The 18,179-nt window shown below is 45.1% G+C and overlaps 1 protein-coding gene across 7 annotated transcripts in view; it reads right to left on the reverse strand.

Moving 5' to 3' along the window:
- Positions 1–17,654, reverse strand: part of KAT6B (lysine acetyltransferase 6B) — a 452,508-nt gene extending 434,854 nt beyond the window's left edge. For 3 of the 7 annotated variants that reach the window (XM_029609555.1, XM_029609554.1, XM_029609548.1), the window contains exons 1-2: positions 8,787–8,916; positions 4,168–4,245 (exon numbers count right to left, since the gene is read on the reverse strand). The gene's annotated coding sequence lies outside the window, so the exon portion shown is untranslated. Of the gene's footprint in view, positions 1–4,167; positions 4,246–7,471; positions 7,610–8,786; positions 8,917–8,938; positions 8,964–9,864; positions 9,944–17,515 lie in introns of those variants that run through there. The other 4 variants (XM_029609549.1, XM_029609550.1, XM_029609551.1 and 1 more) reach the window with 4 other exon arrangements.
- Positions 17,655–18,179: the final 525 nt, after the last annotated feature.

An 18,179-nucleotide genomic window follows, 5' to 3' on the forward strand; every position in this document is an offset into this window, starting at 1 on the left:
CCATACACAGCACAACACAAAATAAGTCATACAAAAAGTGGTAACACAAAAGCAAAATACAAAATTATAGCATATACTTAAAAAAAAAAACCAAAAAAAAAAAACACACAACCCCAAAACAACCTCAAACACCCACACCCTCCGCTTCTTTGCTGAAGGGGATGGTAATGGTAGTGGGATGTAGCAGGACCCCTTTCTTCCTCTTTATCCACTGTCCCTGATGGGGTTGTGTCCTTGACCTTTTTCTCCTCCTCTGGATGATGCGGTCCCTTCAGCTGCAGTAGCAGCATATATATGTGCAGCTGCAAAAAAAAAGTGCTTAAATATTTCCTTGATCCGCACCTCAAACTACAAAAAAAAAAAAAAAAACCAAACCCCCCCACACACACACCCCATCTGAAATAAACATGTACAGAGAAAATAAAGCAGATATACAAAGGCTGGTGACAAGAAAGAAGAGATTACCAGAATAGCATCCGTTCTGAAAGAGACAACGCTAACCAATAACATCCCAGTGTAGCTAGGAATGAAAGAAAAGGCAGCAGAACTTAATACAGGTATGTGCAGGTCACAAAAAAACGACAGAGTGAAATGCCCACTCTCACCATTAAAAACACAGGGAAAACATTCAATCAGCACCAGCAACTAACAATCATAAGCTTGCAGAACGAACAGGCCACCAAGAAACAGAGTATGCGTTCGACAAATTGGCTGAACTTGCTTATGTGAAATAAGAGCACCATGCTATCATATACGTATGGACTACAAAGAGAAAGCAAGCTGTAGAATGCCACGGGCAATATCTGGGTTAGATTCCTAAGCCTGGCTTCTACTCTTCTGTGATTGGGGAGGGTGATGAGATCTCAGCCATCGAACAACAAATTTAGGGAGCATGCATATTGGGTTAGAGAGGAAAATGTGCCCCGAGGCCACAAGCTGAAGACTGCCATCTGCAATAGCTGAGTTAGATGGCTAAAAATGGGGGAACCCCTGGAAACTGTAAATGAACGCTCATGGTGCAGGCTGGTTCTGTTGAGGATTCCCAAAGGAGCAGGAGGAATCTGATGGGCCAAAAAAAAAAAAAAAGCTAATTTAACCATCTGGATGTATTTCTTATGGCAATATATCAAGTCTAATAAATAATAATAAAAATTCTCACTTGCAGACAGACACACATACAGCCATGTAAACTTTTTCTTCATGTAGTTTTTTTTCTTATTTAATTACATTTTACTACATTTTGTAAATTTCTGATGTTGCAAGAAAAAATAAATAATTTGTCACATCCACACTCACCACCCAGTTATGCATTACCTACCAATGCTGCCCTCTTGGGCCCACCTACAGAGAACAAGAAATACTGCCATAGGCTCTGTATCCTGACCCATCCCTTGGACCTAAAAGCGCATCTGGACCATTCCTGAATTGATAGCAAAAACAAATAATAATAATAATGGCAACTCATATTACATAAGTACATCTTCTAGCACTTTAATCTGTAATATCAAGTGATTAGAACCAGGAACAGAAAACACATTAACTGTACATACACACATTACATTTATTATAATTTAAGATGAAATAAAATAGAGCAAAAAAGTGTACTTACAGAATAAGCAGGACTCCCTACCCCCACCACCACTGGTACTACCACCAAGTCCTAGTACCGATGCTGGCATATCATTTGGAGAAAGGGGAAGCAACTTGGTTTGCAGTTACCATCTATTACCATCTCTGGAATCTACTCGGTAATGAGGCAAAACAGACAGACACAGCATAAGAACCCAGTGCCTGACCACCAGGGTGGTGCTGCTGCACAGGATTTCGAGAGCCCTTGACCAGTTGAAAACCCAAGACAAATGATGGAATAAAGGTGACCAATAAAAAGGCCAGCAGCTGCAATTTGATTTCTGACCCATGTAGCCCACAAAAGATAGACTGGTGTTTGATGTAGATGCGCTTTACAAAAACTGTAAGAAAATGTTTAGTTTCAAGTCAGTGAGTTTTTGGTCCCACATTAAATCTGGAAAATATCATTTGGAAAGAGCAACTATCTAGCGATGAGACAAAAATGGGTTTTGCCAGTGTCCAGATGTGCTCTCTGTTTTGGGGATGCCACGCGTGTCTATCTTCCCTCAGTGCATCCAATGTACATAAGATATGAGGGATGCCAAGGGACTTCTAAAAAATTAGTTACATCCTTAAATGACACAAAACCAGATGGCTGTATTTTGCAAACTGGATGCCCACTTTGTTCTCATTCTCTATATCTCAATCCCCTTTGGATACTGCAGTCTGTCAAAAAACTTTCTTCTGTCCAGGGAGGCGTAACACTGGTTCAAGCAGTAGAAAAAGTAAAAAGCCAGAGTGCTCCTTTTTGTGCAGTGCTGGTGGAGGCTAAGAGCAATTCACAGTATGCAAAGGGAATGAGACATCATCACGTTTCAGTCTTTAGTATAATCGTTGACAGCTTTCCCAAACTTGTGAAGAACTGCTTTTGTAACTATGGTGTTTTCTCAACCAAATATTAAGACACATCGAATTATCCTTTAACTATCCTTCTGCATATTTAAAGGAAGGCCATGTGGTGAATGATGAATGAGCTAGCATTTTTGATTTCTTGCCCTTCCTTCAAGGTGACATACATTAAAAGCATGTTCATTTTATTTACACAACCCAACTCCAGATATTGTGTACAACCAGTAGCGCTGCAGAAAAGATAAATAGTAGTATGTTGTGATGTAAGCAGAGTGACTCCCTATCAGGAGAGGGAAAAGGAGGCTAAACTAAATTAGCTTCATCACAACATATTCCGAGGAGGAGCCGAGAAAAGGGCATTTATTCAGTTTTAATTAAATAGTGGAGTTCTTGGTTTTCCCTGGTTATGCTAAGTCTCTGAGTCAAGTTCTGCCATAAGTTTGTCTACGTCCTGAATTAGGATAGATTGAGTGCCAAATTCTGGAAGATCAATTGGTTGTATTGGACTCAAAACATACAACTATCAAAACAAAAACAGATGAGTTTGCACCAACACTGGCACCCAAGAGCTCATTGACTATGTATGGCTTCAGCGTTTCATATATTTCTGACAAGACAGCATCAGAAGTACATCCGCTGATGGAATAAAGGAAAAAAAAAAAAAAAAACACACACACACACACACAACCAGGTCCATTAGCCTCCAAATTCTTAAAATGTATCTCATTAATTCATTTCATGGGTTCACTTGTTTTTTATGCTTTCTTTGTGGAGCAGTTAAAAAAAGCATTAGCCCATCCGAATGCACAAAGAACACAACTGGCATGCCTGTACTCCAAAAAAGAGGCAGCGTACACATTTCCAAACTTGCTTTCAGGGGTGGAAGGGCAATCTTTGGTTTCTTACAGACTATTGAACCTGTACAACAAATTCAGTGCCAATGACACAAGTTTTCAGACATGAAACTGTCCCATCACAAAAAAGGAGCACACATTTTCAGAAGATACAGAGAAAAGTGTCAAAAGTCAAATGTTTCAGAACCAAAATAAAATTTTATATATACAAACATCTTGTTCAAAATCTCATTCAATGATGTACAGAAATTAAAGTCTAGAATCAGTGACTGTCCATTTCTGAATTTAATATGAATGCAAGAAAAGGTCCTAGAGGAATGCTGGCAATACAAATAAAAGTGCAGCCCGAGCTGGCCTGGTGCTCAGGGGCAGTGTTGCATTCTTGCATGTGGAGAACCTGGGTTAGCCAGCGCTAGAGATACTGCAGAGGCAGTGTTGACAGCCCCTGGGAGGTGGGTGTACCGGTCATCACCCAGCAGTGGCATCTCGTGGCCACGTTTAGGGCCCATGTCTGCAGGATTCCAGAAGGAGCCCTGATGCGTGGTCCCCAGCGGAGCACTGTCACTGCAATGACTGGGGAGGTGAATGGAAAGGGGCCAATGGCTCATGGTCCCAGGACAAGAACATCCTCCACTACTGCTCACACCAGTTAACAAGAGGAAGAAACATACACTGATAGCTTCAAATTGCTGTCCCCTCCACACAAGCCAAGCATTGGTTTTAAAAGAGCTTGCACTGCAAACACCTGATATACAATTATCTAAAGGTGGGCCACTCTAGCTAAAAAGCTTTATAAGAAACAGAATAAAAATATAAGTAAATAAATGGTAAATACCTGCCACAGTTGAATTACTTTGTTGTGTTTTCTGTAAAGCTGAAGGTTCCACAAAAAAAAAGTAAGTCTTCAGAAAATCTGCCAAAGCAAAAGAAAAAGATTAGATGAAATTCACACAATCTTACTATCAAGAATGTCCAGAGTCTAACAATAATGTAATTAAAATAAATAATGACCTTATAAATAAACCATTAAGAAACTAAAGGCTTTACCATAAACCAATTCTGGAAAAACAACAGTCCTACCCATTAAAAACAGTAATTAAGAACATAGAGCTCTAAAGCTAAGGAATTAGTCAAGATTGCACAACTAAGACAACCAACCTTGTTTTGATATCACACAGCACAGAAGACATACATAACAGCAGGTGAACCTCAGCAATTGGCTACAGGGAAAAATATGAATCCCATAAGCGACACACACAAACAAGGAGACTTGTCAACTTTGTTTCCTTCATTGGTGCAGAAATCTGCAGATTGTTCTAACAATATTTATTATGCAATTTTATATGTATTATGCACATCCTTAGACATGGTTTTCCCTATAGGAAACTAGGCAAGAAAGAGCCTACTGGTGGCCAAAAGAAACTAACCACTGGCAAGGGAGCTTTAAAAATGCTCATCACCACAACGTGCTCTTAACTTCTGATATTTCTGAAATGGTTGGTTTCCCTATAGAAAATAAAAAGATCAAGGGTTTCTAAGTGTCAGGGGAAGATGAAAAATATGAACCATGGGTCACTAGGTACTCCGTGGCACAAATATGACTAAAATTGGCCAAATGATTTGAAAGGAGGGGGGGGGGGGGGAGGAAGATACTAATAGACCAATACAATGATCTTTTAAGACTAGCTTGTCTAAACTTAAAAAATAAATAAGTAGGGGAAATCTCTCCTTACATTTCTACTATCCTTCAATTCGCAGCCAAATTTAAAACCTTGTCTTGATTAACTTTACAGTAATAAAATATGGTATTCTAATAAACTAATTTAGCATTAAGATTATGACTTATAGGCATACTGTTATACCACACACTGGGCTGTTTCACCAACAAGGCAGCCATAGTTCTCTGTGGAGTCTGTGCAAGTATAATCAAGCTCTTCATAGATTCAGAAGTAAAATAATCCCTTTACAATTCTGAACATTTCGGCAGGTGTAAATATTGTAGTAGGGGAGTATTCCCTGGATTTTTATATCTTTTTGGATCAGTCGGTGGCCAAAAATGCCAGAAAATGTATGTATATGTTTGACCTGGGATAACACCACTTCCTGGGGAAATGAAGACATCCTGTTGTGCTCTGTGATAGGCCACCCAGAGTGTGTAGTTGTTATAATGTGCACACTCCCACAGTGTGTTAAATAATCTATAGGTGATGAAAGCATTATGTGGTAATCAGTACAGGACACAGAATTTTTAGAATATATAGCTGAAGAATGCTGCAACTGAATATTTGAAGGTGAGCAAGTGTACACATATTTGTTAGCACTAGCTTACGGCTGGACTTCAAACCTGCCGTGCGTAGGCGCGCACTGCGCACATTGTAAAAAGGGCCCGGCCACGCGCAAAAGTGGTGATACGCGCATAAGTGCCAGGCCCTGTCCTGGCTGCCGGGGCGCGCAAGTTACTTCAGGTCAGGCCCTGAAGTAACTTGATGAAAAAAAAAAAAAAAAAGGGAGGGGGAAGGGAGGTTAGCGTAGGGGGTAGGCAAGTTCCCTCCCAGCACACTCCTAAATTGGAGCAGACTGGGCGGGAACTGGGGGAGCCCCGATCTCTTCACCATGCAAATTTGCAAAATTTTACCCCTCCTTGCACGTGCCACCCGCACTTATGCACGCAAATTATAAAAATCTGGTGCGTATGTGTGCATGGCCCACGTATTTTATAACGTGCGCGCATCAGCGCACACATTATAAAATCAGCGCGCACATGGACGCGCACGCACCTTTTAAAATCTACCCCTAAGTGTATACTTAGCTGTGACCCAGTATTAATTATGTAGAAAATGGTATAAAAGGTATATTTTCAAAAATAATTTCAGCCCACTACAAACTCCTCACCTTATGTCACTAATGGAGGAAAGCAATAACACTGAGAAATGTCTACCAGAGGAAGCTGAATAATGCAATCATTACTGTGGACTTAGAGGTCATAGCAATGATACAGTATTGTGTGAGACTTCTATTACACACATCTATAAACAATTATACCAGACCAAGGCTGATTATTTTGGAAACTGATAGACATGATGCACTGTGGCCCACTACACCAAGGCCTGCTCTCAAAAACCTATTAGTTTATTCCTTGAGAGGCAAACAGAAGGCCAGAAAGAGTCCATCCTACCTACCCAGCAGGCTCTGGGAAGGTTATAAAGAGTATTAACTATGTAAAGTCTATTTATGCTTTGATTTCTAACACTAGTTTTCTACTATTTTAAGAAGTCTTGCAGGTATACGACCAAGAATTATGATTATGTGCAATATGTAAGATTTATCAATGTAGAAAATATAGAAAAATTCAGAAACTTTGATGAAGATATGAAAGAGTATCAATATACCAGGACATTACTTCTGCTGGTAAAATATTTACTGCATGGAAAAGCAGAATATAAATTAAGTACATAAATTCACCTGTAAATAAGGCTACAAACAGCCTACATCATAAAGATAAATACCATACTGTGAAGCTTGGAAGTCAAGATCCCTGAAGCCTTGCATAGTATCTTTAAAAACCAGAAATAGCCAGATCAGGATGCCATAAATACTTCCTAATATTCCATGGCAGGGAAAAAATCAAAAGTTTGAAGGAATTCATTTTATTTTACACAAATCTGTTTATACTTGTGGAGGCGGTGAAGACAAAAATGTTAACTGAATTCAAGAAAGCATAAGATAAGAATTCTTAGAAGCAAATATGCTTTTATGTTTTCAATATTCTCTTTATATCTATATTTAAAGTATAATCCTTTGAATATGTTTTAATAGATAGTTAACTCACTATTCTTCTATTATAACTCCCAGAAAACCCAAAAAGGAAATATCAGCTTCACTTCTACACTCAAATTAGGGAAGCCTAGTTCAAAATTTCTGAGGGCCAGACAAACCAAGAATTTGCTAGACACAAAACAGAAATACCCCTCATACAGCTAGCCCTTAGTATCAACTATTATTGTGCTTTCTGAGGTTTACAAATGCATAGCTCATTACATACTGAACTCTTAGCAACTTCAATCTTCTGTTCTAAACGTTATCCATTCAGAGGCCACAAAAATTAACACACGACACTAATAAGCTTTTGTACTCGTTACCATGGAGAAGTTCATGCAGACATCCAAATGTGTGAAGTACAGTATCCTGGGTTATGTAAAGCAGGATAATAGCCATCATCAGAGCCCACCATCTGGTCCATGTATTAACAAGCTATGGACCAAGAACACTTAGGAATTCTGGAAGCAAAGATGAATGTGAAGTATTAACATACAACAAATAGGCCAGTCACAAGCATAACAGATTTCAAGCAGACTACACTGACCCACAATATAAAATTTCTCTAGAGTTTACTTCATAAAATCTGGTGCCATGCTTTCTAGCTGCTGAACAGATCATCCTGAGCACAAAGCCTTTCTACCGAACAAAATGTAAAAAAAGAACGGAATTTAATAAATTGCAGAAAGAGCTGTCTCCCCTGCACTGACTAATAACCACTATAACACTTCTAAGCTGCATTCAATCCTTCTGCATGAAATAACGACTTCTTGAGCTATCCATCATCATCTTGGGAAGCGAGGGAAAAGAGAAAATTATGACCGAGAATAAAAGACAGCGTCTTCTGCAACCTGCTGGTGACCTGGAAAGTGCAATTTTCTTCCCGACGCTTTCTACCTGCTCCGCACAAGTCCCAGATCGCACATGAAGCCCGACTCAGTGCTGCAGCAGCAGGGTCAGGCGAGGATTGCAGGGGAGAGACAACAGCCATGGCAGCCTCGAAACTCCCTTCCCATCACCCTCACAGCACCGGCAGCCCAGCGATCCTGCCACGATTCACCCCGGTTACGATTTTAAAAGAAAAATTTGTCTTTCCCGTTTTGCCGTTTCCAGTCAAAGAAAGCAAATCGCAAACAAGGAAAAAAAAAAAAAGAAAAAGACAAAATGCCACCCCAACAACAACAGAGCAGCGTGAGACCCAGGAGTCATCGCCTCCGCCTCCCACCCCCAATACAACATAATGAATTCAGGGCAGGCAGGCAGGCAGTGATTTAATTCTTCGTCCATTATCTTTGGCATGAGTTTTGACAACTAAAAACATTTACACCTGTGAACAAAACCAAATAAATATATAAACGGAACGTGTCACAACACGCAATAACCAGCGGTAAACTAGGTCCAGACTAGCCGGCAGACGACGCAATTCATTTTCTGCACATCCGGATATTTAATTTCTTAAACAGACAGACAGCTCCACACACACACACACACATATATATATATGCATACATACCCCCATCTTTTCACCTTACTTATAACAAGTGTATTGATTACTGATTTATTGCCTCTATTGATGTTTTTTATTTTTAAAAATCCTGACCCTCTCGATCTCAAGACGCATTAAAAAAAATTACAAACCTTAGCTGCCAGGATCTGAGGAGAAGCTGTGGCAGAAGGTGCTGCTGCCTGCTGCTATTACCTAAACAGACGCCATTTTGTTACAATGTTGTAGTTTACATGAATCCGACATGACACTGATTACAACCCAATGGAGTCTCATTAAACCTTACCTACAAAAAATCACTCCCTCCCCTCTCCGCTGCCTATTCGTTCACATTCCGGAACCGCGAGTCTCGACTGGACGCTGTCCCCTTCCGTCATTCATAGTGTGCCGCCGTATAAAAGATTTCATTGGAGAAGATTGCTGTCAATTAAGTGGGTATCGGAGCCTCCCTTGCTTCTATTTGTCCTCCAATCAGTGAGCAAGCTCAGACTAGTTCTGAGGAGTGATTGGAGGCGACGGCTCTCAGTCACGGCCAACAGGGAGTGTTGTGGTTGCGTCTCTGCCTGTTTTGGGACCTGCGGGCCGGCAGTCTCTTTCTCCAGCTCCTGTGATTAACTTGGGCACGCCGTAGCTTACGGATGACCGCCCCTCCCACCCTTGACCACATGACAGCCGAGTAAGATAAACCATGATATCCTTTATTGAGTGGAAGAAACGGCCACAGCCAAAAATAACATTACTACAATATTAATATCCACTAATATTGCAGCAGTTTAAACACAATTGGCATTACCTCTAGCCAATGCCCTCACCAGTAAACTTCCTTGTTTTTCCCCGTGGCTACTGCCGCTCCGTGCAGTATTCTGCCGCCTCCTCCCACCCCTGGCTTTGCGGGCCGCAGTTCTTGCTTATGCCAGGCCTTCATTGGGCCACCCCCAGACCGGCCATTATCTCGGTCTCCGCCATGCTTAGTTGTATCCATGTCCCCGCTTTCCCCCCATGCAAAGTCCTTCACCAAAACTTCCCCCCTATGCAGAGACACATCTCCTTATGCTCCGCTCCGGTGAGAGCCCCTGCTGCTCCCTTTGTTATGGCTGTGACGACTTATCCCCCCCAATCCCAGCGCCCCCTAGCGCCGTGGGGTGGAGGGAGGGTTGCTCTGGATTCCAGGCTGCAAATGTGCTCCCCCCACCCCGCACTACCTCCAAGTACCTGAGCTCCGAGACGCCGCCTTCTTTGTCTCATTGGTTCCTGCTCCGTTTTGCACTGGGCCCACTAATCCTATTGCCCGCAACTTTCCCCACCTAGCCCCGCACACCCTTGGGCTGTGCCCCCCACCCCCTCCCCTTGTCTACAGCAGGGCTGCCCAGTTATAGGGCCCTTGCCTCAAGAGGCAGAGCCTCCTTAACTTGGGCACGCCGTAGCTTACGGATGACCGCCCCTCCCACCCTTGACCACATGACAGCAGAGTATGGTAAACCATGATATCTTTTATTGAGTGGAAGAAACGGCCACAGCCAAAAATAGCATTATAACATTATTACAATATTAATATCCACTAACATTGCAGCAGTTTAAACACAATTGGCATTACCTCTAGCCAATGCCCTCACCGGTAAACTTCCTTGTTTTTCCCCACCCCTCTGCTTTTGGAGACGGCAGCCCTCCATCCTTCCGCTCCGCGAAGGTGGTAAACCATTGGCACCCCGCTCCGTGAATGCCAATCCGCCTTCCGCTCCGTGAAGGGGAACACCCGCCACTGGCACCCCGCTCCGTGAACGCCGCCGTGGCTACTGCCGCTCCGTGCAGTATTCTGCCGCCTCCTCCCACCCCTGGCTTTGCGGGCCGCAGTTCTTGCTTATGCCAGGCCTTCATTGGGCCACCCCCAGACCGGCCATTATCTCGGTCTCCGCCATGCTTAGTTGTATCCATGTCCCCGCTTTCCCCCCATGCAAAGTCCTTCACCAAAAAATTTCCCCCCTATGCAGCGACACATCTCCTTATGCTCCGCTCCGGTGAGGGCCCCTGCCAAAGTAGGAAACAGTAAAACCTTATTTGTTTCCTACCCCCACTAATTAACTAAAGCTGCTGTGGCCGTTTGCAGAGCGAGAATGAAGATATCTACCCCCACATCTGATAAGTGCACCCCGTCTGTTCTATACATGCCTGGGCATGTGTGAGAAATATCCTCATGTGTAATGACGTAGCCCCCTATTGCCCTCAACCAGGTCCCCACTTCTTTGTTTAATTTGCGCCTGCTTTTTTTTTTTTTTTATGGCTTTATGCGACCTCGCGTCCCGCCATACCAATCGGGGGATAATATGGGACCACACCAATCCCACGTCTGGCCATATAGCCTTAATTGCAGTCAAGTCCTTCTTGATAGTGTGATGGCTCACCGTCCGTGAGGCCTCGGGCGCCGCTCTTCTGTCTTCCGTCCTGAGTCGCCACCAGCTGCCAAGGTCCCTGGAGTTCTACAGGCTCACGTAACTCCCCGGGTCCGTGCCTCCGCTGGCCCTGGTTTTGCTGGGCTCCTAAGTTCCCTTCGAGCAGGGTGGGGGTAAGCAGCCCCCCCAATCCCCCAAAGACAACACAAAGAGCGCTAGTTCCTTCCAAGCAGTTTATAAAGTAACAACTGGATACATTTACATGAGGGTTCTCCCCTCCCCCTCCAGCCCTCTTACAAGCAGTGCTATTACAGAGTAACCTTTTACCCCAGGCTCAGCGCTATTACAAGACCCAACACCGCAACCGGCCCCTTTAGAGCCCTCCTCCCGGGCTTCCCCTTTAGGCTAATGAGTATACTTTACCCCACATAGGTTACGCAGTATCCATATATGAACTGGAGGACTCCTCTCCCCCTGAACCTACCTCCATCTCTTCCCCTTCTGACTCTGAAGAGCTGGGTTTTTGTGGCCAGTCCCACCAAGGGGGCACACCCTCTTCCACCACCTCCATGGACTCATCTGTGTCTGCCTCATTAACGTCTATGCCTGACACCTGTTCGCCTTCAGGCTTTCCTCCCCTGTCTGGTGGTGTTTCAGGGAAGCTGGGATTCGTAGTTCTTCTCTTCCCCTGCGCCCCCTGCTGTCTGGCTCTGGTACTCTTGTTGCTCTTATGGTAGCTTGTCAGCTCCTGCCTGCGGCCGGGCTGCGCTACATCACAATAGATATTATTAGGTCAATGTTCTTGACTGCGACCAAATCGTTACCTCCCAAATGAAAGATGATAATATCAGGCCGTGGTAATTGCCTGGCGTATTGGAGGATGCAAGGCATTAGTTGGACCCACCTCATCCCTCAGTTGCCCAGCCAGAATATGCTGGCCTTGCTACGCGGTATGCCCATCTGATCGCTGGAGGTCTTTTTCTTGTTTCTAATGTGCGCCCAATAAATGTAGGAGTGCCCCATGATCCATATCACTTTCGCGCTCCCAGCTGAGGAGTCTATGATAGATAAAATAAAACGGTTATGGGGAACATGATGTTAAATATATGCCGTTTATATTTCCAAGTGAAACTGTTCATTGGGCCGTATGTTTAATTTGAATTTACCGGATTTCCACCGCCCTACCGCTTTAATTTGATCTTCGTTTAAACCGCTGCTGCAGGCAAAGGATGCTGCACCTATTCGGAATGAATGTGTGTGATAATCGCCCGCGTCTTCCCCTATTTTTTCCAATCCTTTGCGCAGTATACTGATGAACTGGTAACGCGATAGCGCATTGCCATCTTTGTATTTTAGTAAGGGCCCCCCCCCCGGCGGGCGTACTTTGAGGTATTCTCTTGCGGCCCTTACGGGGCATATCTCCCCCATATGAGCGGGGTATAACGTAATACAACGACCTACTGCCCGTTGGTCATTCTTTGCTCGCCTAATAAAGATCTGTACTGCCTCCTTAACCATCCTTATGTTTTCTATCGGGAGACCCCCATCCGATGCCCTGGTGGTAACCTTTGCCCTCGGGATCAACTCACTGTTTCTAAATGCCCCAAAGAACAATAGTGAAAAAGCCACAGTCCATAGCTTAACCTCATAATTGTCCCAAACTAGGCTGGGGAGCTCTTTTACCAGTGCTTGAAGCAGCATCGGTGTGATAGGCTTTCTGGTGTCCCCTCTAACTGGTGCTTGTCGCCGCCAACCCTCTAATATCTTTTTAATGAGAAAAGAGTTGCTAATGGTGCCTATACCCCATAGTTTGGAGACGAAAACAATAGCAGCTACGTGTTGCCCTGCCTGTGCTCTGGATACACCTGAGTTCTTGAGGTGGAGTAAGAACTCTGCTACATTTCTCTCTGTCATTGTTCCCTGAACTTGCATGTTTTTTGTTTGGCAAAATTGTTGGAACAAGCTCCATCCGCGTGAATATGCTCTCCAAGTACTCTCTGCCAGAGCCGATCTCAATATGGAGCCGATCCCGGGCACCCTAATTCCCAAATCCAAGGAGGGATGCGATATGGCTGATGCTCTGCTTCCGGGGCCAGGAATCTGAAACGAGACCACTGACAACGAGACAATGCGTCAGCGATGCAGTTAACCTCCCTCGGTACGTACTTAGCCTTAAAGACCAGGTTAATGCACAGGCAGAGCAGTACTAAATCCCGCAATAGCCTAATGACCCTGGGGGAGTGAGCGGTGAGCGAATTTATAGCCTGAACAACCGCCATGTTGTCTGCTCAAAAAACCACTCTTCTATTGTGGAAACGTGATTTCCACATGTGTATTGATGCAACAATGGGGAACAATTCAAGAAAAGTGATGTCTCTGAGCACACCCTTGGCTTCCCACTGGACTGGCCATCGTTCCGCACACCATTTGCCGGCCAGATAGGCCCCAAATCCCACACTCCCCGCTGCGGTGTAGAGTTGCAACTCCCTATTGGTCATGAGTGGGTCCCTCCATTATATTCCCCCAGGAATGTTTTCCATACTATGAGGTCCTCCCTGAGCTCCTTGGTGATTCTAATGAAATGATGGCTCTTGTGAATACCAGCTGTGGCTTGGGACAGTCTTCTAATGAAGGGGCGACCCATGGGCATGATCTTGCAAGCGAAGTTAAGATGACCAATGAGTGACTGCATTTGTTTTAGCGTGATTTTGCGTGAGTGTTCAGTAATAGATATGTTGGCGCGTAACGCTTCTAGCTTTGCGGGTGGTAGGCGTGTGACCATTTGCAGAGTATCAATTTTGATACCGAGAAATGACAATTTTTGTGACGGTCCTTCTGATTTGTGCTTGGCTAGTGAAATACCTAATTCATCCGCTTTCCGGGTGAATGCTTCGAGGGCTTGCGCACAGGCCTGTGTGTCCCTATGGCCGGTAAACAAAAAAATCATCCAAATAGTGTATGATTTTTCCTTTCCCGATGTCCTGCTCTACCGCCCATTGCACAAATGTGCTAAACCTCTCGAAGTAGGCACAAGATATAGAGCAGCCCATCGGAAGGCATTTATCAAAGTAATATTTACCTCGGAATTGAAACCCTAACAGATGGAAGCAGCTTGGATGTATGGGAAGCAAGCGGAAGGCTGATTCAATGTCGGCTTTTGCCAACCATGCGCCTTGTCCCCAATGCCTCACCATGTCTAATGCCTGATCGAATGAGGCATAGGCAACCGAGCATGCGTCGGGGTCCAAGTAATCATTCACTGAACCCCCCTCTGGGAAGGATAAGTGGTGGATCATTCGGAATTCCCCTGGCTCTTTTTTGGGAACCACACCAAGAGGGGAAATCCTAAAATGGGGTAGCGGTTTGTCATTGAATGGGCCTTCCACCCTACCCATGTCGCTTTCTTTTTTAATCTTTAGTGCTATGACCTCTTCATTTTTCCTTGCAGATAACAGATTCTTAGCCTCTGTGGCGGTTTCTGGCCCCATGAAAGGTATGCGGAAGCCTTGGGAAAACCCTTCGTATAGCCATCTTGCCTCCTGGGGCTGATAACCCATTAAACCGACCTGTAAGCTATGTATGTTAATGGGGGTCGGTGCTCTGATGAGTTTAATGGTGCTCTGTATGTGGGATGGTACCGCCCCTTGTGCATTTTGTCTGAGGGTGGCCTGCACCGCATCCCATACAGGCGTGCCTGAATTTGCAGGCAGCAGCGAATCTGCAAAAACCAGAGTTGAACAGCCGACAGATGGGAGCCCCCCCGCCCCTGAATCTAGTGGCTTGACCAAACTTTTGCCCTTGACGAAAGGGCTGACCTTGGCGAAATGGGAATCTACCAGGAAAAGTGTGTTGGCGAGGTGTTAACCATGTATTCGGATGGTATGCATTACCAGCGAAGCCAGGGATGACCTCCTGCGCCGGTCTGTAAGGTGTGATTTTTGAGAGCCAGAGATCAATATCTTTGCGATCCCAGTCTAAACTGGGGTTCACAGCCATATTCCTTCTGAACTGCTCATCATACTCTAACCAAGCCGTACCGCCATAAGTGCGATAAGCACCGCAAATAACGTCTTGGTAAGCGAATAAAGAACACTTTTCAGGGTATTTCTGGCCTATAATGGTTGACAGAATTCTAAAACCTGCTGACCAATTTGCTAGCGTTCTAGCGATGAAGGGTTTGTCCCTAGCTGATAGTTTGCACGCTTCGTGGCATTTGGGATCGGAACCCTCCCCCTCTTTCCTGAGCAACTCGAATATATCAACATATTCACTGCGCCATATTTTCTCTTTTATTGCTTCTGACACATGCGCAGTTAGTGAGCCAACGGTACATATGTTTTGTGAAGCGTTATTGATGTTCATGGCTGCATGATGCCCATTTGTCCCTACCTGACACACAGTTGTTCCAACGGCTGTAGCTGTGGCTGGGGTTTGTGGCACAGGTAAAGTTTCCCCCATGTGTCGTCCTGACTGCCCTGTTTCCTGAGTAACAGGGTTTTGTGGTGGTCTTGTGTTAGAATTACCCTGCCCGTGCCAGGTATCAAAAATTGCTTTCATAGCAGCGAAAATATCATTAGGAGCGCCTTGTGGCCCCAGCCACACTTCGCTGCCCTTCGTGTTGGGGGAACCTGCGCATTAGCCTGGCCCAGGTTTAGATCAGGGTACTCACAGTTCTGTCCTTCTTGCGGGTGCCCGTGTTGCCCGACAGCTGTCTGGTCACGTGATGGTGGATGGGCGCTGCCCGCTGAACCTTGCTGTGGACAGATGAGCACTGAGCCATACTGCAGGGGGGACGGGCTGTCGGTAGGCGTTAACGCAGCCAGCATTGACTTCACCCTGTCCGTGCCATGGACAGCAGCCGCTGCCAAGGTTTGGTCCATGAGCCGCCGTAGCTCTCCTTCGGTTCCCATGCTGTAGCTCGTTTGTGGCGGTGCTGCCTGTGTCGGTGCTGCAGGGGTCGGTGCCGGTGCTGCAGGGGTGGTGCCCCGTGGAGGGGGCTGCTCCGGAACATAGCAGCCCAAATGGCTGATGCTATGTGGTTGTCGTCTGTTAATTTTCTCTTCTTATTCCTCTGTGTCTTATTCTTTTGTCGACCTCTGGCATTGCCGTGAAGTTTTCTTGCAGTTTTCTTGGCTTCCGCCGTGCTCGCTTGGCTGGAGCCTGAGCCTGGTCCGGCATAAGTGTGGACGGGCCGGAAGCCATAGGAAACTGATTGGTAGACATGCTGTGTAGACATATAAATTGGTTAGATCCCAAACTGGACGGGAATAGGATGGGGGTGGCCGGACTCCGTGGGGAGGCGGGAGTGCTGGCGCATGGGGGGGGGGCATGGGGAGTAAAAGAAAAGTAATAGTAAAAGAAAATCCTGAAAGTCCATGTGCTGACCTCCCAAAATGGCCGCTGCCATGTGCTGACCTCCCAAAATGGCCGCTGCCATGTGCTGACCTCCCAAAATGGCCGCTGCCATGTGCTGACCTCTGCTGGCAAGCCCTTACAATAAGAACCACAATACCATGCTAAGATGTAAGCTGACCTTTCATTAATATTTTAATTTACTTTGTATAGAGCTGCATAGCGCAGCCTAAATCATATCTATCAAGCTGAGGGTCCTGTACCCCTTATAATTCAGTATAAACGTGCACATGGGACAGCTGTCCCTTTACATGGTAACCGAATACTAAATATCCCCTTTAGGATTAATATAAAAAACATCCTGTTAACCTGGCTGAGCACTCAGATGCCGTACCGCTGTCCCATAGACATATCATCAGAATTCCCAACTACGGGATGCTGGCTACTTTTTAATTGTTAGATTACTTAGGTATAACAAAGCACATCCACAGGTTGTTGAGGTAGCATGGTAGACATGAAGCCTGCCCACTTCCTAGCAATTTAGAGAGCGAGGGGTAAAGCAATACATAGAAAATGTCGATTTTAAAGTAAAGCAAGCCTACAAGACCAGTGCTCTAACCACTGAGCTACCAAGCCTGCTACTGCCAGCCATGTGCTCTAACCACCTATGCATTCACCATGTGCAGACCCCTTCAATGGCATTTCTTAAAAGGCTACAAGTGAAAGATAACCAGCCCTGCACTCGCTGCCCTTTCAATAAATACAGCAACCAGTAATGCAGAGCAAGCATTGTGCTGAAAGCCAGCCATGAGTTCATAAAATATATATATAATAACAGGTAAAGTGTGGCCATGTGCCCATGGCGTTTCAGTAAATATATAATAGTTAAAATAAATATAACCAGCCATGTGCTAAGGCATTTCCTTAAATAAAATAACATTCCAGGCAGAAGCAGCCATGCATTCAAAACCTTTTCATTAAATAAAGTACTGGTAATGCAGAGCCAGCTCAATGCAAAAGGGGGGAGGGGGGGGGGTGAGCATACCTTCCCGACCTTAGCAGCACAAATTACCATTAATATTCTCAACATTTTGCCTATAAGCCACAAAATCTTTGTACTTTACCCAATGATGTAATCAAAGAAATCGTTCCTGCTCCTTTAGCTGATCTGCTCCTCTTACAGCACAGCCGTGCTGGAGGCAAAGTGAAAGTAAAAGCAAAACTGTTGTAGCACAGCCCTGCTGAGGTCAGCCTGTTGCTCTGGATTCCAGGCTGCAAATGTGCTCCCCCCACCCTACCTCCAAGTACCTGAGCTCCCAGACGCCGCCTTCTTTGTCTCATTGGCTCCTGCTCCGTTTTGCACTGGGCCCACTAATCCTATTGTCCGCAACTTTCCCCACCTAGCCCCGCACACCCTTGGGCTGTGTCCCCCACCCCCTCCCCTTGTCTACAGCACAGCTGCCCAGTTATAGGGCCCTTGCCTCAAGAGGCAGAGCCTCCTTAATTGTTACAAGGTAATAAGAAAGTGGCCGTTGCAGGAGAAGTCTGTGATAGAACTACACTGTTCCAAATGAACAGATCTCTCAATCTACTAAACACATCTCGCAGGTACAGCATCATATAAAGGGCCATCATAACATAGTAATGACGGCAGAAAAAGACTAACGGTGCACCTAGTCTGCCAAGCAATTTGCTGATAGTAGTAATTGCCGCTCTGTGCAGATTACCCCCATGCGATCTGTTAACGATAGTAACTGCAGCTCCGTGCAGGTGTTGGGTATAAAAGTC

Source organism: Rhinatrema bivittatum, chromosome 7 (assembly GCF_901001135.1).
Source record: "Rhinatrema bivittatum chromosome 7, aRhiBiv1.1, whole genome shotgun sequence".
Taxonomy (NCBI): domain Eukaryota; kingdom Metazoa; phylum Chordata; class Amphibia; order Gymnophiona; family Rhinatrematidae; genus Rhinatrema; species Rhinatrema bivittatum.